We start from the raw sequence: 20,150 nt of genomic DNA, 5'->3' as shown, positions 1-20,150 counted from the left end.
GGACCCAATTCCTAGAGGCCAATGTACCATCACCCCCCAAAAAATATTTGATGGAGCCAGACTTCCCCAAATTTGATGGACAGATAGCGCCATTCAAATTGTGCATGTGTGTCGCATCTTGTGGGGTGGGGCTTACCTGCCCCCCCAGTATTTTATTCATGTTGGCACCCCTGTAAAGGTTACAGAAGACTTGGCAGAAAAGGTCTAATCCAGAAACTTGAATTTAACTCAGATATAGACTGTGCGATAGTAAAGGAATTGCTGCTATATATAGTGAACAACTAGCTTCAAATAAAAGCCGCATTCTGGGCAAGCTGAAATTTCCAAACTGTATTCAAGGGTGAGCCCTACATATAGTGTATTATACGGTAGTAGTCAATATTCAGTAATTCAGCGGTGATTTTTGGAGGCAAATGCTTCTAATACATTATATTTTAACAATATGGTTTCATTATTGCTTTTCTAAGATGGAATAGTGTAGTCTTAACTTCCTCAGTCATTTGTCTTTCTTTCATCTGATGTGCCTCTGCTTAATAGACTATAGGAATAGGAAAGCATTCCCCCCATCAAATAAATATGTAAACACTGGAAATGTCAGTATAACCTGACATGAGTTGTTTAAATACAGTAGTCTGCACTTTTCTTGTTATTTTCCCATTCTGCCATGTGGCCGACTGATATTTGTTGTTGTTTAGTTGTAGTCGTGTCCGACTCTTCATGACCCTATGGATGAGAGCACGCCAGGCACTCCTGTCTTCCACTGCCTCCCGCATTTTGGTCAAACTCATGCTGGTAGCTTTGAGAACACTGTCCAACCATCTCATCCTCTGTCGTCCCCTTCTCCTTGTGCCCTCAATCTTTCCCAGCATCAGGGTCTTTTCCAGGGAGTCTTCTCTTCTCATCAGGTGGCCAAAGTATTGGAGCCTCAGCTTCAGGATCTGTCTCTGACTATTACCCTACTTGAACCATCACCCCTTGACTGAAATGCTCGTTTTTGACATCGCAGCATAATATGCTCTGAGTTGCACCTTAAGCCACTTCTCTTGCTTCTCCCAGTTTTGCTTTCTCTTTCTCTTTCTCTTTCTGCATGGGGGAGAACTAACCAGCTCTGCTTACTGAAGTGTGTTTGCTCAGCAAGAAGCCACTGGACTTCCAAACAGAAATTACTGGGGATTTTCCATTTAGGCTGCTTATTGCAGACTGAAAGCTCTTTAAGCATATATTGATAGTTGCTCAGTTTTATCAATACACCTTAAGACATCCCTAATGCTGTGAATGCTCCTTTTGGAGTCCCTGCAGCCCGTCAGTGCAATGATCTATTGCACTGCACATATTGGAATAGCAATGTCTCCATTGGGCCCCAGGATTCAGTTAATTGTTTTCTGTCACATGAGACACCCAGGGATGTTATCTCAACCATTTGGAACTTGGTGCAGGTCAATTGGTTGTGTTTTGCAAATGCTAAGATGGTCTGCTTACAGGTGCTGGTTTTAAGGATACCTTTGCACAATACTTGCATGATTAGTGATACAGTTCCCTTAATAAACAGTATTTTTCCAAAAGCAGGAACCCAAACTTCCAACACTTCTGTATTTTTCTGAGCTCCTATGTCAATGACCAAGCAGCATGATCCACTGTAAACATCCCATTAACCTAACATGTGACATCTATGGAGGGTTTTATTCACTTAGCTTGAAGCAACTCAACAAAGAGTATACCCTCTGCTTGGCAATCATATCACGATTTGATAAATACAAAGCTGTTCTTGTTCTCTCTCTCTCTTTAACAAAATGGCTAATTATACCCCTCCATTTCCATCTTACTGCTCCTAATTAGATTCTTCTTAAACAAACCAGCTCTTCCCTGGTGCCCCTCAAACGCATGAGAGGTGGTTATCATGCACTCCAATACCACTTGTTATCTTCCCTCATGTCAACCCTTTTGGCTCATTAATAGCTCTACTTTTGCTCTTGCCCGAATTCCCAGTCCACTCCTCCACATCTTTCAGTGACAGCGGAAATGTGTTTCCGAGGCAAAGGAGCCTCCTCCTCCACCACCCTATTGCTCCTTCTTATAATTATATGTATGCAGTTTCTCAGACGTGCATAGGATGTCCTGAACACTGGATGGTGCCAATTTCAAGCATCAAGTTGGAGGCCAAGAGAGAGGGTTACAGGGTCTCTACCTCAAATAATGGAATCCATATAATCCATAAATTAATATCCGTAGCATTCTACCTGCATTAACGCTGAATATCTCTGCACTTCTCAAATCCTAAATGATCCATTGGCATACTTTTTTGCATGCTAATTTTAGCTAATAGCTATCTAGCTGGAAGAAATGAATTACCTTCAAGGTGTATGTTATGCCTCTCACACATTGCCGACACGGTGGGCTGTTTAAGTCCAGTGTAACATGCAGTCACACTGTTTTTATTCTTCTTGCACGTCATGCCGTGTTCTCTGTGAAGATGCATTGACTTAGTTTCATTTTCACATTTTACCAGTGTGTGTACAGCCTTGCATTTAAATAGTCTCATTTCCTTTTGATGCAGTGACATCTTCTCAGGAGAGGCACCATCTGACTGTCCTGAAAATTTAGCGATGTCACAAGTCATAATGGAAAATCGAAAGCGCTGCGTTCTTGGGAGAGCTTGTTGGCTGGGGCTGCTGCTGTGTGCTGCTTCGCGGAAAATTGGGGGGGGGGGCTTTCTGAATGATCAGTTTCTAATGCATTAAATGCACAGTTTTTGTTCTGAGTCCACCCAGGTTGCACTTCATTTTCAAAAAGATCGTTTTCCCCCAGAGTAACATGTGCGGTATTTTTGTGCTTGGAGGAACAACACGGAGCTGTCTTCTGGTTACAAGTTTCATTGCTATAGTGATGGGCATGAGGAATGCAGTGATGGAGTGTCATGGGATCCTATTGAAAACATGCTCCCCAACATTTCTCTGATGAAAATAAGGATGTCCTATTTAATAATAATAATAATAATAATAATAATAATAAACAAACCCCCCCCCACCCATCTGACTGGATTGTTCCAGCGCTCTGGATGGCTTCCAACGTATATAAAAACATAATGAAACATTAAAAAAACATATAGGGGTGCCTCCAGCTGTCTTCTAAAGGCTGTATAGTTACTTACCTTTTTGGCCCAAGGGTTGCATAACTCAACACCCTCCAACATTTCTCTGATGAAAATAGGGACATCCTAAGGAAAAGTGGGACATTCCAGGTTCAAATCAGAAACCAGGATGGCTTCTGTAAATCCAGGCTTGTCAGACGCAGCTCCCTCATTCTTGTGGCTCTTGTTTTGTGCTTTTTGATCTTGCCACCGGTTTGTATGTTCTCCTCTGATACTCCATTTCTCGGACAGCAAGAATAACACCAATAAATTCGAAACCTGAATCTTGGGAACAGAATGTGTTATATTATAACAAACTGAAGTAGGTAAACCTTCCTTTTGTGTACCTTGATAGCAAAGCCTGGTACAGTCGATTTGGATTAATTGGTTACAGAATACTTAAAAGACTTATTTATGGGTTCACGGCAGATTACTAAGGCACACCAAACTGCTTGTAGTCAACGCATGCTGGTTGTGGAGGGGGAGCAGGGAGACAATATTCACTTAGCAGCCTTCTGTGCAATGTTTGGCATTGATTAAAATTGCCCAGTGTGGCAAGGGGAATCAAAGGAGAAACAAGCAAGGTAAAACAGACCTTGGGATGCAGTTGACAGAGAAAGCCTGAGTTTTACTCTGCTGGGTCCCAGAAAATGCCCAGATTTCAACAAAGGATTGCCTCCAGCTTCCTTGTATATGTATGTGGGATACATAGCTCTTGCAGTGCCCTGCAGCATCTATAATGCCATGGAAACAGCAAGCACTTCCAAAACAGTAAATGTCAGCCCTGTAACAGCAAGCCATGAAGATTTAGGAGCTTTCACAAAGAAATTATAGTTCCCTGCCATCCTGTCTGCATTTTTTCAAAGTGAGCTATATCAAAATATGGATGTGAGACTGGTGAACCCCCTCCCAAATGCTGGGCTAGTTCCATGGCTTTCAAATCATATCTCTGTAAACCTAGGAGCGTTGTGTTATTGTGTTCCTAAAGCAATCTGCACTATTTGAATTAAAAACATTGGGGTTTTTTGTGGGGCTCTAGGAACCTGCTGTCTCCTCTGGAAGGCATGCCCAATAGTTAATACCTTCTGGGCAGCTATAACCGGCCTGACATCTGTGGGTATAGGTTTATATATAAATATTATTATTATTATTATTATTATTATTATTATTATTATTAATGCTGCTATTATGGTAACACTGTACACATGGGTCCATCTTTATGCCTTCTCTCATTTTCCAAGGGTGACAAGTCTTCTGTTGTGCTGAAACCACATGTTGGTTGCCACATGGCCCGTAGTAGCACAAGGGTGCTATTTTTTTGTATGTTGTTTTCATTAATATATGCATTTTTGCAGAATTTAGTATGTGGATTTTTATACATATTATTTGCCTGATAAACTGCAGTGGAAGATTTAGAGAAGTGTGAATCTTGAAGAACGGCTGCATTTTAGTTTATGCATTGTTTCAGAACGTACGAATTACATAGGTTTGCCTTAAAATGAAAACTGCGTAGAATTGCTCCCTAATACCTAGTGAGAAGTAAATGTGTTTCATGTGTTCAGCCAGTGCATGCCTTTTTGCTTAGTTTTTCAAAATCAATTTACGTGCTTTTTGGAGCATGAGTGAATTTTTAAGCGCCTTAACTCTTTTCTTAAAGTGAAACCTTTTGATCCTAGATATATTGATAGATATCCCTTGAACTGCTTTCTAATCCACTGCTAAACTTGTTCCTCTCTCCATTTATTCATATTTGTCTGCTTGCAAGTATCTTGGTTTATTTGTATTGCCTTGCATGTTCCATACATATTGCGTGGCTTCCATGGCTAAGTCAGTGTTGGAAAAGGTGAGTGTTTAATGCTGCTTTTAACAAGATCTGATAGCTTAAGTCCCTGGTGGAATTATTTGACAAGCCCTGCGTGGGCACGTTTTATTATCATTATTAATTGTTGCTGTGTGAGTCAGGATTGAAGAGTGGTAAGACAAACTCACCTGCCTGCCTTCATTCTCTTTGCTTTCAATCCTGCGCCTTTGATTAGCCTTCCTTTCAGCCATGTGCATTTTTGTCTTATATTAAAGGTTACAAAAAGCTAATTACTGTGCAGAGAAGGTTACTGGTACATTTTCTAAAATATAACTTGTGTGTCTGACCTTGCATGTACTTGTATCGTTCTCTGTTATTTTTCATGTCAGGATGGCAAACAGGAATGATAATAGGGAAAGCAGATGTCACCTAGATTGGCTGTTGTAAGTGATGTGGGAGACGTGAATAAAGATAGGGCACAGGCACTCTTTCTTAATTTCCCATCTGCATCTTTCTTCTTCTACAAAGGGCCTCCTGTATGATTAATATTACTGCATTGCTTTTGGAATGATAAACCAGGAAAATATATATATCTACAAACCAGAGGTAGCACACCTGGAACACTCCACATGCTGTAGCCTACAAATCCCGCAGTTCTTTCTTATGCTGGTTGGGGCCAATGGAAGACAAATTCCACACCTGGCAGGCATCACCTGAGCAGCTGCTCATGCATAGCTACAGCTCAATGTTAAAGCATCTTCCTTGTATGCAGCAGGTCCCAGGTACAATCCCTGCCATCTCTAGGTAGGGCTGGGAATGCCCCTGTCTGAAAACTAGAAAAGTGCTGCCAATCAGTGCAAAGGCAAAAAGATAAAGGACCCCTGGATGGTTAAGTCCAGCCAAAGGCGACTATGGGGTGCAGTGCTCATCTTGCTATCAGGCTGAGGGAGCCGGCGTTTGTCCACAGACAGCTTTCTGTGTCAAGTAGCCAGCATGACTAAACCACTTCTGACGCAACGGAACACCGTGACGGAAACCAGAGCGCATGGCAATGCCGTTCACCTTCCCGCTGCAGCGGTACCTATTTATCTACTTGCACTGGCGTGCTTTCGAACTGCTAGGTTGCCAGGAGCTGGGACAGTGTAATGGGAGCTCACTCCATTGCAGGGATTTGAATTGTCAACAGCAAGCCCAAGAGGCTCAGTGGTTTAGACCACAGTGCCATCTGCATCAGTGTAGATAAAACCGAGCTAGATGAACCCATTGTGTGACTCAGTATGGTATGTGTGTGTTCTTCTTCCCATTTAACATTTCCTTGATGCTTGACAGCCTCCTCAGCTGGCTGTACTTCTGAGTTGTGGGGGGCAGGGAACCCATGGAACGAGTTACCTCAGGATGGTTTTAAATGAAGTGTGGAAAGCCAAGGAGGGTAGCTACTCAGCACCCAAGATCAGTGCAGTCATTGGTTTTGCTTTTAAGGGTAATACTTCATTTTACCATTCAATAAAACACTTCTCTATTTGTTTATTTAAAACTAACACACACACACACACAGAGAGAGAGAGAGAGAGAGAGAGAGATCTGAGCACCTGGAAAGGCTGCAGAGTGCAGACCGCTAGAGATATACAGTGGTAACTCGGGTTAAGTACTTAATTTGTTCCGGAGGTCCGTTCTTAACCTGAAACTGTTCTTAACCTGAAGCACCACTTTAGCTAATGGGGCCTCCTGCTGCTGCTGCACCACCGGAGCCCGATTTCTGTTCTTATGCTGAAGCAAATTTCTTAACCTGAAGCACTATTTCTGGGTTAGCAGAGTCTGTAACCTGAAGCGTATGTAACCTGAAGCGTATGTAACCCAAGGTATCACTGTAGAATCATAGAGATGGAAGGGATCCTGAGGATCATCTATTTCAACCCCCTGCAATGCAGGAATAAGCAGCTGTCCCGTATGAGGATTGAACCTGCGACCTTGGCGCTACCAACACCACACTCTAACCAACTGAGCTATCCAGCAGTAGAATAATAGAAAGGGCACTTTCAAACAACACTTGGCAACTGTAAAAGTAAATTTACAATAAAGCATGCCCTACTGATTTTTTTCTATCCCCTTTGATGATTTTCAATGCAATTTATTTCTGCATTAATTGATGCAGAATGGTTAAAGAAAAGTAGAAATGGTTAAATGAAACTGGGATCTTGACGGATAAATGACCTGCCTGATCAAGTATAAGACAGTCCCTTGTGTTCACAAGAAAATGGTTTAACTTAATGATGAGCGGCAGTACTATGATGTCACTGGTACTAATCCCCACAAGGTGTGTAAGCCGATACATGTACTAACAATGATGCTATACTGTAATGCCATGTTCATCATTTTCTATGCTGCTCAGATGCGCATCCCTCAAGAGCATTTATGTTTTCCAGGAGCACAGGGCCATAAGGTCTGGACCTGGAAATCCTACTGCTTCACAAGTGCTAACTTTGAGGGCTGGGGCTGCTCTCATTTCTTGCTCTCCTCTAATCTTGCAGGCCCTTGGATAATGAGACGATGCTGGTGCAAGTCAAAAGAGAAAGTTGCCCTTGGTCTTTAACAGCTCATTAAGGACAAATAGGCTTTTAGCTAATGAAAATCTAGCATTTGTATTAAAGGCTTCATAATGATATATAGTCAGAGGTGCTACACTATCCTGGGTAATTGGGAATTTTATTTGTCTTTTTCTTCTGGGGGGAGCATCGTAGACAATATTGGAGTTGTTCTAAACTAAAATAATTAATTGGGCTATAAAATGTAAGTACCCAGAGCTTTTGGGGATAGAGAAGCAGCTACTGCGTGAACATTAATGCTTCTCTTAGTGCTGACCTGAGATATGACCAGGGCATTATGAATTGGCCAAATACACATTAAATAATGCATATGAAAAGAAGCACTCCACTGGGGGGGGGAGGGGAATGAAGTTATTTTCTCTTGTTAAGGAGAAGAAGGCACATAAAGGCAAAGGGCATGCTATTTCCATGGGACAACTCTGGAATTGACACAGTCATAATGGATTTCACTCATACGATGTGATCCACCAGGATCGCAGGAGCCCTGTTACAAATGAACGGCAGAGTCCACTCCATTCACACAAGATAATCTTTGTAGCTTTAGCAGTTGGAGAAGTGGAGAAAATCACTGGAGGACATTTCATTGACTATAGCAGGGTCAGGCCATGAACTGTCTTAAGGAAAGTCCTCCAGATGTTGTGTGCAACAGACCCATCTTTGGTGTGGAAGAGGCATGAACAGTAAAAATGGTTGGCTGTGAAAACGCTTGCAAGGTATTGAATTTTTGCTTTCACAAAATGGTAAAAATGGAAATAACAATTCTTCCATTTTATTATTATTTTTAAATGGTTTTAGAAGCCACACTGTCATAAAATAAATAAATAACAAGGCTGAATACAGCATATAAAATCAAAACCAACAAAGGCTTCCCTAAAAGACACAATAAATTCTGACCAGATTAGAAGGGAAATTAATGTTGCAAAGGCCTGTCCAAACAAGAAAGTCTTAAGATTCATCTGAATGGATCTGGTGAGGCAATGTATCACCAGAGGAAATTTAAGTCTTTTTTGGCTGAGTTTAAAGAGGTACTCTTTTCTTAACACCAAGGGTGTGTTAGTATCATTCATCATAGTACCACTCTCCTATGTAGCAGAAAAGCTATAGCTTAGTTACTACTAACAGTTAAGGTGATGCTCAATTGTATAAGGAGTCTGGAAAGAAATTAGCAACAGAGGTTATACTAGAGATGTTTTAAGCACCATAAAAAGCCACATATGAGGTCTTGGAAGCTTGGAATATGTTGTTTGCTTTGGAGCTCACAATTATGCAAAATCCTTTTCTCACCATTAGTGTGACATTCACAATCTGCCAGCACAAACCTCTAGTAGATTAAGCGAAATGGGTTTCTAAATTGTATGTTATTGACTTTTCAATTATGCAGGCAATGGTGGGAAAGCTACCGGAGGAGATATAGATTATAGGATCTCTGTCCCAAGGAAGATCTGCAAACAAAGAGAAGCAGAGCAGCCTGGGATCAGTCTGATGAATATTGATGGTGTGTTGACGAGGTGCAAGGTGATGTATAGATAAATAAGCAATGTCCATGTGCCAAGGAACTGTTTGGTAGAGAGACAACAGTGGTATTAAAGAAGAAATCATCCTTGATGGCCATGGGAAGAGAGGGAAAAATCTTTATGGTTATGGTATTTAGCCTCTGAATGAACACATTGAAATCATCATGTAGTACAATTACTGGAACTTAATTCGTTTCTTTGTTGTGTCATTCTTCACATGGGCAAGCCTATTTTCCTTTTGTAATTACATTTGCTCGAAAACAGACACCCGAGTATAAGCTGACACTGGGATGACAAATGGACACAAATGGACCAAAGCAAACAAAGTATAGATTTGTTAACCCTTCATTCTCCCCTCTGTCCACTAGCAGTACCTTGGAAAGGGCCAGGTAGGAGGATAGTGCTTTCATTCTGGCCGGTTGTTTGCTAAACCAACTCTATTATTGCACTCCAGAGAATGCCAAGCTGAATTCCAATTAAATCAGTGGGACATTGTAACCAATGGGTCACAATCAATTATTGCATATTTATACCTTGAACACACTACCCTGAGCAGTGAGATATTTCCCTTGGAGATACTGTTCTCACTGTGTCCCTTATCTTATACAAGAACCATTCTCATACAGACTTGCTCCAAAAGTTTATTATGAGAATGAAAGCTTATATTGACTAATTATTCCAATAGTTAATGCAGAACAGCATATGGGCATTGGTAGGAATCATGGGCACCTTTAACTTAATACATCCATACCTTAAGATATGAACCTAGTCTGAGAGAGGAAATAAAGCGGGTGAGCATAGCATTACAATATGATATCTCTATAAAATAGAGAATGTAACAGAATAATCATTTCTTACTTGTACCCCAGCTACTCTGGGTAGCTTCTAAGAGAATATTATAAAGTCCCAGCTCCCTATAGAACAGTCTATGGTTGGACAGTTGGATTTAGATCTAGACACCAAAAGCGGGCTTGAGGTTTCTATGCCTGAAAACAGTAAGCTCTCTCCTTCTAAATCAGATCTTACGAACCCCAATACCCAGTGTCCTTGAGAGTGGTGGAGTTAAGGACTATGAGAAGTCATTGGAACCAAATATGCTTCTGAACCCATGGAAAAAAATGATCTTAAATAGGATCTTGAATTTCACAGGAGTGTATGTGAAAGGGAGGGGCTTCATGATGTGGAAGGAGAAAATAAAAGAGGGTCTTTGGAAATAAGAGTTTGCAACTTTACTTCCAGATGTGTTCCAGGGCGGTCATCTTGCCTGCATTGCTAATTTTCATGTGCTACGGAGTAAAGATACAGTGGTACCTTGGGTTACAGATGCTTCAGGTTACATACGCTTCAGGTTACAGACTCCGCTAACCCAGAAATAGTACCTCACGTTAAGAACTTTGCTTTAGGATGAGAACAGAAATCGCGCAGCGGCGGTGCAGTGGGAGCAGGAGGCCCCATTAGCTAAAGTGTTACCTCAGGTTAAAAACAGTTTCAGGTTAAGAATGGATCTCCAGAACGAATTAAGTTCTTAACCTGAAGTACCAGTGTACATTAAAATCCAATGCTAGCAATTAGCTGGTATAAAGGTGCTTTTTTTCTAAAAAAATGTTTAGGGGTACTCTCACTTTCCTACTCATATTGAAATACTGCCCCTCAATGAGGTCAAACTTAGATTCACAAAATGTTTAGGGGTATGTGTACCCCTGCACCCCCCCCCAGAAAAAAGCACTGGGTATAAACATTTTAAAAAGAACTAGCACATTGACAAAAATTCCTCCCACCAATACAAGACCATACTAACCAGTCCTACTCTGGATCATGTGGCATCCAGCATTTTCCTATCTTCAGACAAGCCAATGGACAAGTTGGCTGACAAACTAGAAAGAAGCACTTGCCATAAAAAAGGTGGGAGGGGGAGAGAGAAAATCCAAAGTATGTTCCTGGGGAGAATGGTTTGCCCATGCTACCTGAGCTGCAGAATTAAAACGGAAAATATAATTAAGCGTTTAGACACAATAGGCATTGCATTTATGGGCAATTGCTAACCCAGCATACCTTCGGTTGTGTAATAAGGCCAGGTGGGTTTTATAGCCCACAGAGTACAGTAATCACTTTCAAATGAGCTGCCTGGAGAGTATTATTGCATGATGTGAAAAAGAAATTATGGATCAAAATAATAAAACAGTCAGATGTGAACACTAACTAGGGTCATATTATGGCCATGGATGAATATGAACAATGCAAGTTAATCAGATGGCATTGATAGAGGATAAACGAAGAGGGCATGGGATTAGGACATGTGTATAAGCTTTATTTCTAATTCAGACTCAGATTCCTCAAGCTGATTTGACCTCTTTATACTCAGCGTTCAGTCAATGGTGATGACCAACTGTCTCACAACACTCAAAGGTATTTCGTAGAGCATTAGAAAAAGTTAAAATCCCCAAGTAGGGATATTGAAGCAAGTATGCACAGCTAGCTACCCCAACCTGGGTCCTACTTGCTTATTCCCTAGCCCTCTGACTCTAGTTATAGGTAGGTAGCTGTGTTGGTCTGCCATCGTCGAAACAAAATAAAAAAATCCCTCCAGTAGCACCTCAGAGACCAACTAAGTTTGTTATTGATATGAGCTTTTGTGTGCATGCACACTTCTTCAGATACACTGAAACAGAAGTCACCAGATCCAATGTGAGCAATTGCAACTTGTTACCAAACTTAAAACCATGGAGAGACCTGGTCTGAATAGAGACATTGGATTCTTATCTCATTATACATGTTAAAGCTATTTTTAGCCACCTCACCCCTTGCTATTTCCTGTAAGACCAATTGCAGTCGTTAACAGTCGTCAACAGGTTTACCACACCTATCAGCCAATCACCCATTCCCACCACCCTTCTGAGTTATACCCCTCCCCACCCTCTCACTATATATAAGGGTCTGGTGACTTCTGTTTCAGTGTACAGTGGTACCTCGGGTTACATACGCTTCAGGTTACAGACTCTGCTAACCCAGAAATAGTGCTTCAGGTTAAGAACTTTGCTTCAGGATGAGAACAGAAATTGTGCTCTGGTGGTGCGGCAGCAGCAGGAGGCCCCATTAGCTAAAGTGGTGCTTCAGGTTAAGACCAGTTTCAGGTTAAGTACGGACCTCCGGAACGAATTAAGTACTTAATCCGAGGTACCACTGTATCTGAAGAAGTGTGCATGAACACGAAAGCTCATACCAATAACAAACTTAGTTGGTCTTTTAGGTGCTACTGGAAGGATTTTTTAAATTTTTGTTTCCTCTGACTATAGATATCCTGCTCCCGTCCTCCAAGAGGAGGGGAGCTTCCCACTGGGTCAAAGAGACAGTATAATATGCCTGCCTTCTTTCAGGCTGTGTAAGGCACACCTAAGATGTAGGGGGTATGATCCACAGTGGCAGGGGAATGGGGGCGACACCGCAGTTGCCACTGTGCTGTAAGTGGGCTGGTTCACATGATATGGTAAGTCAAACTATGTATGCTGTATAGTAACTTGGATCCTCAATGGTCCTTTTTACTGTCACATTGCCCTAAGCCAAGGTCTGACTATGGGTTGTATCCAGTGCTCAGAGTAGACTCATTGGGGTTAATAAGCATAACTAATTTAGCATTATTAATTTCAATAGATCTTGTCTGAGTAGAGCTTAGCTGGATAGCTGTGATTCATGCATTGGACTAGCTGACTCTTCCAGCTCTACAGTTCTACGATTCTGACCCTTAGTGTATTGTCCGAACCAGAGCCTCATGGCAAAGCAATGACCACAAGCTGTAGCCCAGATGTCTTCTTTGAATTTAAGCCACCTTCTTCTCATCTCTGCAACCCCTCCTTAGCTGCTGTTGAAAAATCAGAGCGTGCTTTGCTAAACTAGTTTTGCAGACATCTCAAGGGATGTTTGGAACCAAGCACTTTACACTTTCATCCAGACTTGCAAGCAACTGTCCAGGGTTGTTGGAAGTGTAGAAATTGCTCCCCAGGTCAATGAGTTCTGGCTTAGACCCTCTGCGGGTCTCCAACAGGAATTTTTAGCCCATAAAAAACAATAATACCAGGTTGAGTCAGACTCTGGCAGACATGCATGGTTTACTGAGTCAGCACTTTTCCTGCCAGAAACCTCTATCTTTTGTTCTGAAAGCAGCATTTTGTTAATCTTTTCATCCAGTTATTTGCAATAGCATCATAACATTGTAAAAGTTTATCTGGACTCCCACTGGCAGGAGAGGAGAGGAGAGTTGATCTGATCCTCCTACAGGCAGCAGTGCTGCCTTCCATGTTCTGCAGGAGGTTACCCCAATCCTCTAGAGCAGCTTTTTCAGGAGACACTGGAGACTGCAGGGAGACAGGGGGAAGCACTTGTTCGGAACTGACCATTCGGCAAGCACTGACTCTCATATCTAGGCACAAGATCTAGTCAGTGGGAGAAGACAGGACATGCCTGAAATGGAATAACTGAGAGCATCCCTAGGTATGAAAGAAGCACGATATTTTCTTAAGCAAACATACCATAACTTGTCTTTTTACATATAACCCACAAAGTTGCAACAAAGGCCAACTGTGCCCTATGCATTTCCATGCAAATCCATGTCCAGCATTTATTTTGTTGGTTTGCACTTTACACTTTACAGAACTCACCATTCCTTTCTGAAAAGGCAAGGGCTATACTGTTTGATATTGTTTTTACAGTGATGCTATCCTGCATCACACTGAGGTGGGGGTGGGACCTGGTGGTCTGAGTGCAACCCGGTTCCACTCGGAAGTGGAACCAATTTGTTGTTATTCCCATAAGGAAAGCTTCTTCGTTTTTAGGAAATGTTCTTTTAAACATTTTCTTAAGTTGGTTATAGACCTTCTCCCAGAATACTTTTATTATTCTGCAAGACCACCATGAGTGATCAAATGTACCAATTGTTTCTTTACATTTCCAGCAAGGGTCATTTTTAGTTCTAAACATTTTAGCTAGTTTACTTGGCATCAAGTACCACCTGTGGATCATTTTTAAATGGTTCTCTTTTAACGCATAACTAACAGCAAATTTTAAATTTATTTTCCACAAATATCCCCACAGGTTCAGATCAATATTATGACCTACATCTTGTGCCCATTTGATCATAGATGATTTAATGAGTTCTTTAGTTTCCCAATCCTATACATTTTAGATAAATTTTTAACTCCAGATCTTAATATTTCTTTTTTGAATTATGATGGTTTTTCTGCAAATCCCAATTTCTTATCTACCTTAAATTTTGAATTGATTTGATGATAGTTTAGCCATGTTCTTTAATCTCTTCATTCCCCCAGACCCCCATTTCTGGTTCTCCTTCTGAAAAGTCTAACAAATAATTATAGGTACCCCAGTTATCACTCATATTACTATTTTTCCTTGTCTCAGCTTCTCTTGGGGATAACCATCATCGTGTTTTGTTTTCTAATAAATTTTTGTATTTTCCCACACCCTAATTAAGTTTTTTCTAATAACATGGTTGCAGAAGCTTTTATGTATTCCCACTTTACCATACCAAATATAGGCATGCCAGCTGTGTTTGGCATCAAGACCCTCCAAATCAAGCAACTGTGTGTTTTCTAGTAATATCCAGTCTTTTATCCAACACAGGCAGGCAGCTTCAAAATACAGTACAATTCCAAATCTGGGAGTGCAAAACCTCCTCTGTCTTTTATATCAATAAGAATCCTATGTTTTATCTTAGGTTTCTTTCCCCTCCAGATAAACTTAGACAGGTCTTTTCTCTTTTAGACATTGTGTATCATTAAGGATTGGGATTGTTTGGAATAAAAATAGCATTTTTGGGAGAATATTAATTTTTATTACTGAGATTCTCCCCATTAATGATAATTGCATTCTGCCCCATCCTGACAAGACAGAAGTACTGTTTTTGGGTGACAGGATGTGGGCAGGTGTGGAGGACTCCCTGGTCCTGAATGGGGTAACTGTGCCCCTGAAGGACCAGGTGTGCAGCCTGGGAGTCATTCTGGACTCACAGCTGTCCATGGAGGCACAGGTCAATTCTGTGTCCAGGGCAGCTGGATCCATCTGGTACGCAGGCTGAGACCCTACCTGCCCGCAGACTGTCTCGCCAAAGTGGTGCATGCTCTGGCTATCTCTCGCTTGGACTACTGCAATGCGCTCTATGTGGGCCTACCTTTGAAGGTGACCCGGAACTACAACTAATTCAGAATGTGGCAGCTAGACTGGTGACTGGGAGCAGCCGTCGAGACCACATAACACCAGTCTTGAAAGACCTACACTGGCTTCCAGTACGTTTCCAAGCACAATTCAGAGTGTTGGTGCTGACCTTTAAAGCCCTAAATGGCCTTGGTTCAGTATACCTGAAGGAGCGTGTCCACCCCCATCGTTCTGCCTGGACACTGAGGTCCAGCGCCAAGGGCCTTCTGGCAGTTCCGGTCTGCTGCGAAGGGAATGAAGGCATGCTCCATGTCGTCTGATTAAAAGATGACATGGTCCAGGCTGCCAGGGCTTTGGGGGTGAGTGCAAGGGCTAGGCACCCCCCCAAAAAAAGCCCCATGGAAGAGTGGGGACTCCAGCTAGATGGGTGGGGTATAAATAATAAATTATTATAAGATTATTATTATTATTATTATTATTATATATCTAAATATCTTTATTCCCCCCCACATTTTCACATAGTTATATTTATAGATGTTATGATTGTTTGTTGATACCCACACTCCTAAATCACTCTTTTCTCTATTTTCCAGCCAGTAATGTCCCCTGATTTCATTTTAAGTTGGTTATCTATGTTTTTAACTAACAATTTGGTTTTATCTTTATTTATTTTAAAACCTGCCAATTTTCCAAATTCATTTATTTCCTTTAATATTTCTAGTATACCTTCTAAAGGTTGTTCCATGGTTAAGACAATACCATCTGCAAAAGCTTTTGTTTTATAATGTTGTTTGACCACTTTGAGGGTATGCTATAGCATACGAGCTATTGATATGGTCAAGCACCATGTTTCAAGTACCATCCAAAATGATCATGTAGTATCGACAAGAGGCGATGCTCTGTGCTATGACAGTGAAAGTAAATCCACGCTTTCAGTGATGTAGTTGAAGGTTCAAAATCAGCACCGCAGACACATACCTACCTTTCCCCACTGAATCTGAACAAGACATGCCCCGTGTTTCATTTTGCCTACTGCATAGCCTCATAGTTTCCTCCTGTAAGCCCCAACCGCCTTAATCTGTTCCATAATTTATAAGGCAGCTGACCTTAGCATCAGCCAAGCTATTGAGCAAACACTGGAGAGTATTAAACTCCGTTTAGCCAGTGTTCTTGCAGAAGCCCTTGGAGTACATGAATACTGTTCAACACTCAAGTGGCTATCTGGGGACTGTTGCACTTGTCTTGCTAAAAACCATCCCATTGTCTTGCAAGGCTGACAGATTCATTCGTTACAGTTCCAAGAAAAGAGAAAGGGAGGGAGGGAGAGAGATTGACCAATTGCCTCCTTTTCCACATCTACGGTTAAAGAGATAATGCAGATGTACCTAGCCCCTGTTTAAGTACTCTGTTACTAAGGAAACAAACTTGTCAAGCATGAGCCATGTGGGAATAATGGTGATTTATTTAGAAAAGGGAAGGTTTGTCATTTTGAGCTCACTACTACAAAATTGCTTTTTGATTACCTTCAAGCTTATTGCATTGTCTTGTCACAATAAACTATGGAAACAAGTGGAAAGGTTAATAATTGTGGGATCTGTCCTTGTCAATTTCTTCTGAGGAAGGTCACCCAGCAGGCTCATGCCCCTGGTAGAACATGCTGGGAAAATACAAAAGGTCCCAGATAGGAAGCTAGAACATCATCACTATTATTGCTATTGTCTGTGAAATGACATGACCCATCAACAATGGGGGGGGGGGGGAGTTTACACCTGGATTTTCCAGATTCCTTCCATATGTCTTCTCCCCACCCCCTCCACACACAGTGGCATGAAATGGAATATTATTTAACAGAATTCTGGGCCAAAATGACAGGGCACTGTCCATATCTCTCAACCATGGCTTAGCATTTTGTGGTTTACCTGCAGCAAGCCTTGGGCTTCCATGCTCCTTCCTTCACAAGGCATTGGAAGCATCTGCTTCTGCCTTACATTAGCCTCAGTTCAGTGTTATATCTAAACCCTAAACTGTGGTTAGTTTTGCCTATGTTTTCTTGAAGCAAGTCAGCTTCATAACCCATGGTTTGCAGTTAGTTGGTTTTAAAAAAAACTATAGTTAAGTTTATCAAGGTGCAAACTTTACAACAAGCTGTGATTAATCTAAAACATAAGCGAACATGTAGTGCCAGAGGAGGAGGGGAGAAATAGTGAAGCCTGTGACTTACAGTAGCTCATCCTTGTAATGTTAAATTATGGTTTATGGCTTTAAAGGTTAATAACATCAGCACCTTAGATTGGGCCTGGAAACAGATAGGTAGGTAATGTAACAGTTGTGGCTTCTCCCAAAGAACCTCATGAACTATAATTAGTTAAGGATGCTGTGAGTTGTTAGGATACTGCTATTCCCCTCATAGAGCTACAGCTCACAGAGTTCCATCGGAAGAAAAGGGATTGATAGTTAAGCCATTTTGAGGGGAATAGGAGGTCTCTTAAAAACTCTCAGCACCCTTGACAAACCACAGTTGCCAGATTCCTTGGGGTGAGCCTATGTCTGTTTAAAGTGATATGATACTGCTTTAAATGTAGGGCTAGCTCATCCCATTTTGCTACTTGAGGCAAAATGGGAAGTACTGCCCTGCTCTGCCTTGCCACTGCCACCCTGCATTTTGCTGCCTGCTCCGCTGCCTGTGCTACCAGCAGAGAAGTGACACAGTCATCGGTACTGATTTCTCTTGAGATCTCTCACACACTCCATGAGACCTTGTGAGATTTCAGTGAGATTTCACTTGAAGTCAGTGCTTGTGCCAGTGCCACTCCTCCACCAATGGCAGAGGTGGCGCCCGTGGGGGCATCGCCTCGGAGGCTTTCAGTGCCCGAGGCAGCTGCTTCAGCTTGCCTCATGGGTGGGCCGGGTCTGCTTAAATTTATAGTGCAGATGCGGCCATTGTTCTGCAGGTTTCACTATAGTGCACTGACTTGCCAGCAAAAACTTGGAGTGTAAAGATCTGTAGCAGGTAGACTTTTTGCTGGCTTGTTTTAACAAACATTTGATAAATAAACAACTTGGATATATTCACCTTCTACCTAGGGGGCCAGGGAAATCAATGAACAAATTTAAGATTGACATAATTTAGTTGTATTTGAAAATCATTTTTATTTTAATCATTTTCGTGATTTCCCCAAAATTATGGGATTTGTTTTATGTGACTTACGTAGGAGTGCGTGAGAAGCATTTCCCCTACTGTGCACCTTGAGTGTGCGCTGCTCTGTTCATTTGGTCTGTCAGCGTCTAAGGCATGTTTTCTGGTTATTCTTCAAAATGGTCATGTGGAGTCAGATTATATTTTTAAAAGGTTCCCTGCAGTCCCAGCATGCTTAGCTCCACTGAAAACCTTTGCATGGCTAGTACATTGAAAACTGCTGACTTTGGGAGAAAAAAATGACTCCTAACGGTCTACCAGGCAATGGTAGTTAATTTACATCCTGCTTCTCAGAAGAAAATGCATTTTTTAAAATGTTTGGATTGTTCTTGTACATTTTCCTTGAGAATTCTTGCACATTGGCTTTTTAAAAAAATCACTTTTTTTTTAGCTTGGTTGTTCGCAAAATGGCCACCTCATACTTGGTAATGGTTAATTGGTCTTTGCCCTGCGGAAAGCAAAGACTATTGGGTGTTGCATCACTGTCTCATAGCAAAGGTTATAAAAAGGGCTCCCTTCAGACTACAAACTGATAAGTCAAAAATAATTTGGTAGACAACCTCTTTTCATATTTGCGGGATTTACATGAGTGTCATGGTGTTAATATTGTTCTCAGTATGTGTGTGTGTATAAAATATCTGCCCAGCTGTTTTATGTAACAAGAAGACCTGTCTCTTAACCTAGATATTTGTCCACATTAAAGCATATTCTGTCATCGACTGTCAAACATCCTGTGAATATATTTTTAAAAGGCTTAAATGAATCTCAGGAGAAAAGAAAGCCCTAAAGCTAGACTTGATAATCCAGAGGATTCTTCCAACCATCTGCTGCCTAGCCTTGAAGGACACTATCAGGCTAATGGCTTCTCTGTTCCCACCCAGCATCATATTTATGGCAACTGTGATGTGTTAACTATTTTTAAACCTAGAAGTTCTGCTTTTACCTCAAGCAGTCATTTAAAAAATTGCATTCACTTGGCTGTCTTGACTTTGTGTCTGTGTGCTTATCTCAGAGTTCCCTGTTCGTATTTCATTTTGGAAGCAAGAAATCGGCCAACTATATGTGGCTAGAAGGGCTCATCTTGAGTACAATATGTCTGAAATCTGCAGAGTCAGAAGAATCTTGGGTAAGACAGGCATCTTACATTTATGTCTAAACTGTTTTTTCCCTGATGGTCTAAAGATCTTTAGCCATTTCTTCCTCAAATTTTATCATGATCACTCAATTTCTCTGCAGACATATGAAACTGTTTTACATAGAAAATTGGTTACTCTTATTGTAATTCAGGTGTCACGGCAATAGCTTCTGTGGGTGCCAGTGTGCCCAGTAGAAGGGGCAGATTTCGGTCTTTCAAATTTCAGCAGCATCCTATGTAAGCCCAAAGTTTGGCACCCCCCACCCTCCATTCTGCTCAATTCACAATGGCATAGTTGTGATACCATGCAGCCCCCTAAGCATGGCACCGAGTGCAGCAGAAACAGTTGTGCTGCCCTAAATCCACCTCTGCCAGTAGTACCTCCTGCATTGTAAGAAAAACACTAGGGCCTTATTTGAATAGTAAAACGTCTGGCATCTGGTGGGCGGGGCTTTTGTGTTGTGCTCTGGAATCAGCCCCTCCCTTCGAGCATTCAGTTAGAGAGGCCAACTGTCATTCTTGCCTCATGATGTTGTTTTAGTTTCTCTCAGACAGTATGATACTGTGTTAAAATTTGTATTATTAAAGCTTTGTTTGACATGGGCTTACTTT

At 41.5% G+C, this 20,150-nt stretch overlaps 1 long non-coding RNA gene across 2 annotated transcripts; it reads right to left on the bottom strand.

The window, feature by feature from the left end:
• Positions 1 to 3,308: 3,308 nt before the first annotated feature.
• Positions 3,309 to 19,482, bottom strand: LOC309372377. Of its 2 annotated transcripts, none has more exons than XR_014169477.1 (3): positions 19,378 to 19,482; positions 5,117 to 5,191; positions 3,309 to 3,412 (listed from the first exon to the last, which is right to left on the bottom strand). It is a non-coding gene; the product is annotated as an uncharacterized lncRNA (long non-coding RNA). The 2 variants fall into 2 exon arrangements; XR_014169478.1 differs by having other exon boundaries at positions 3,313 to 3,406.
• Between the last annotated feature and the right edge of the window lie 668 nt (positions 19,483 to 20,150).

This window comes from Podarcis melisellensis (genome assembly GCF_964234715.1).
Source record: "Podarcis melisellensis genome assembly, chromosome: 6".
NCBI lineage: Eukaryota > Metazoa > Chordata > Lepidosauria > Squamata > Lacertidae > Podarcis > Podarcis melisellensis.
This window is presented reverse-complemented; position numbering and strand designations above follow the sequence as displayed.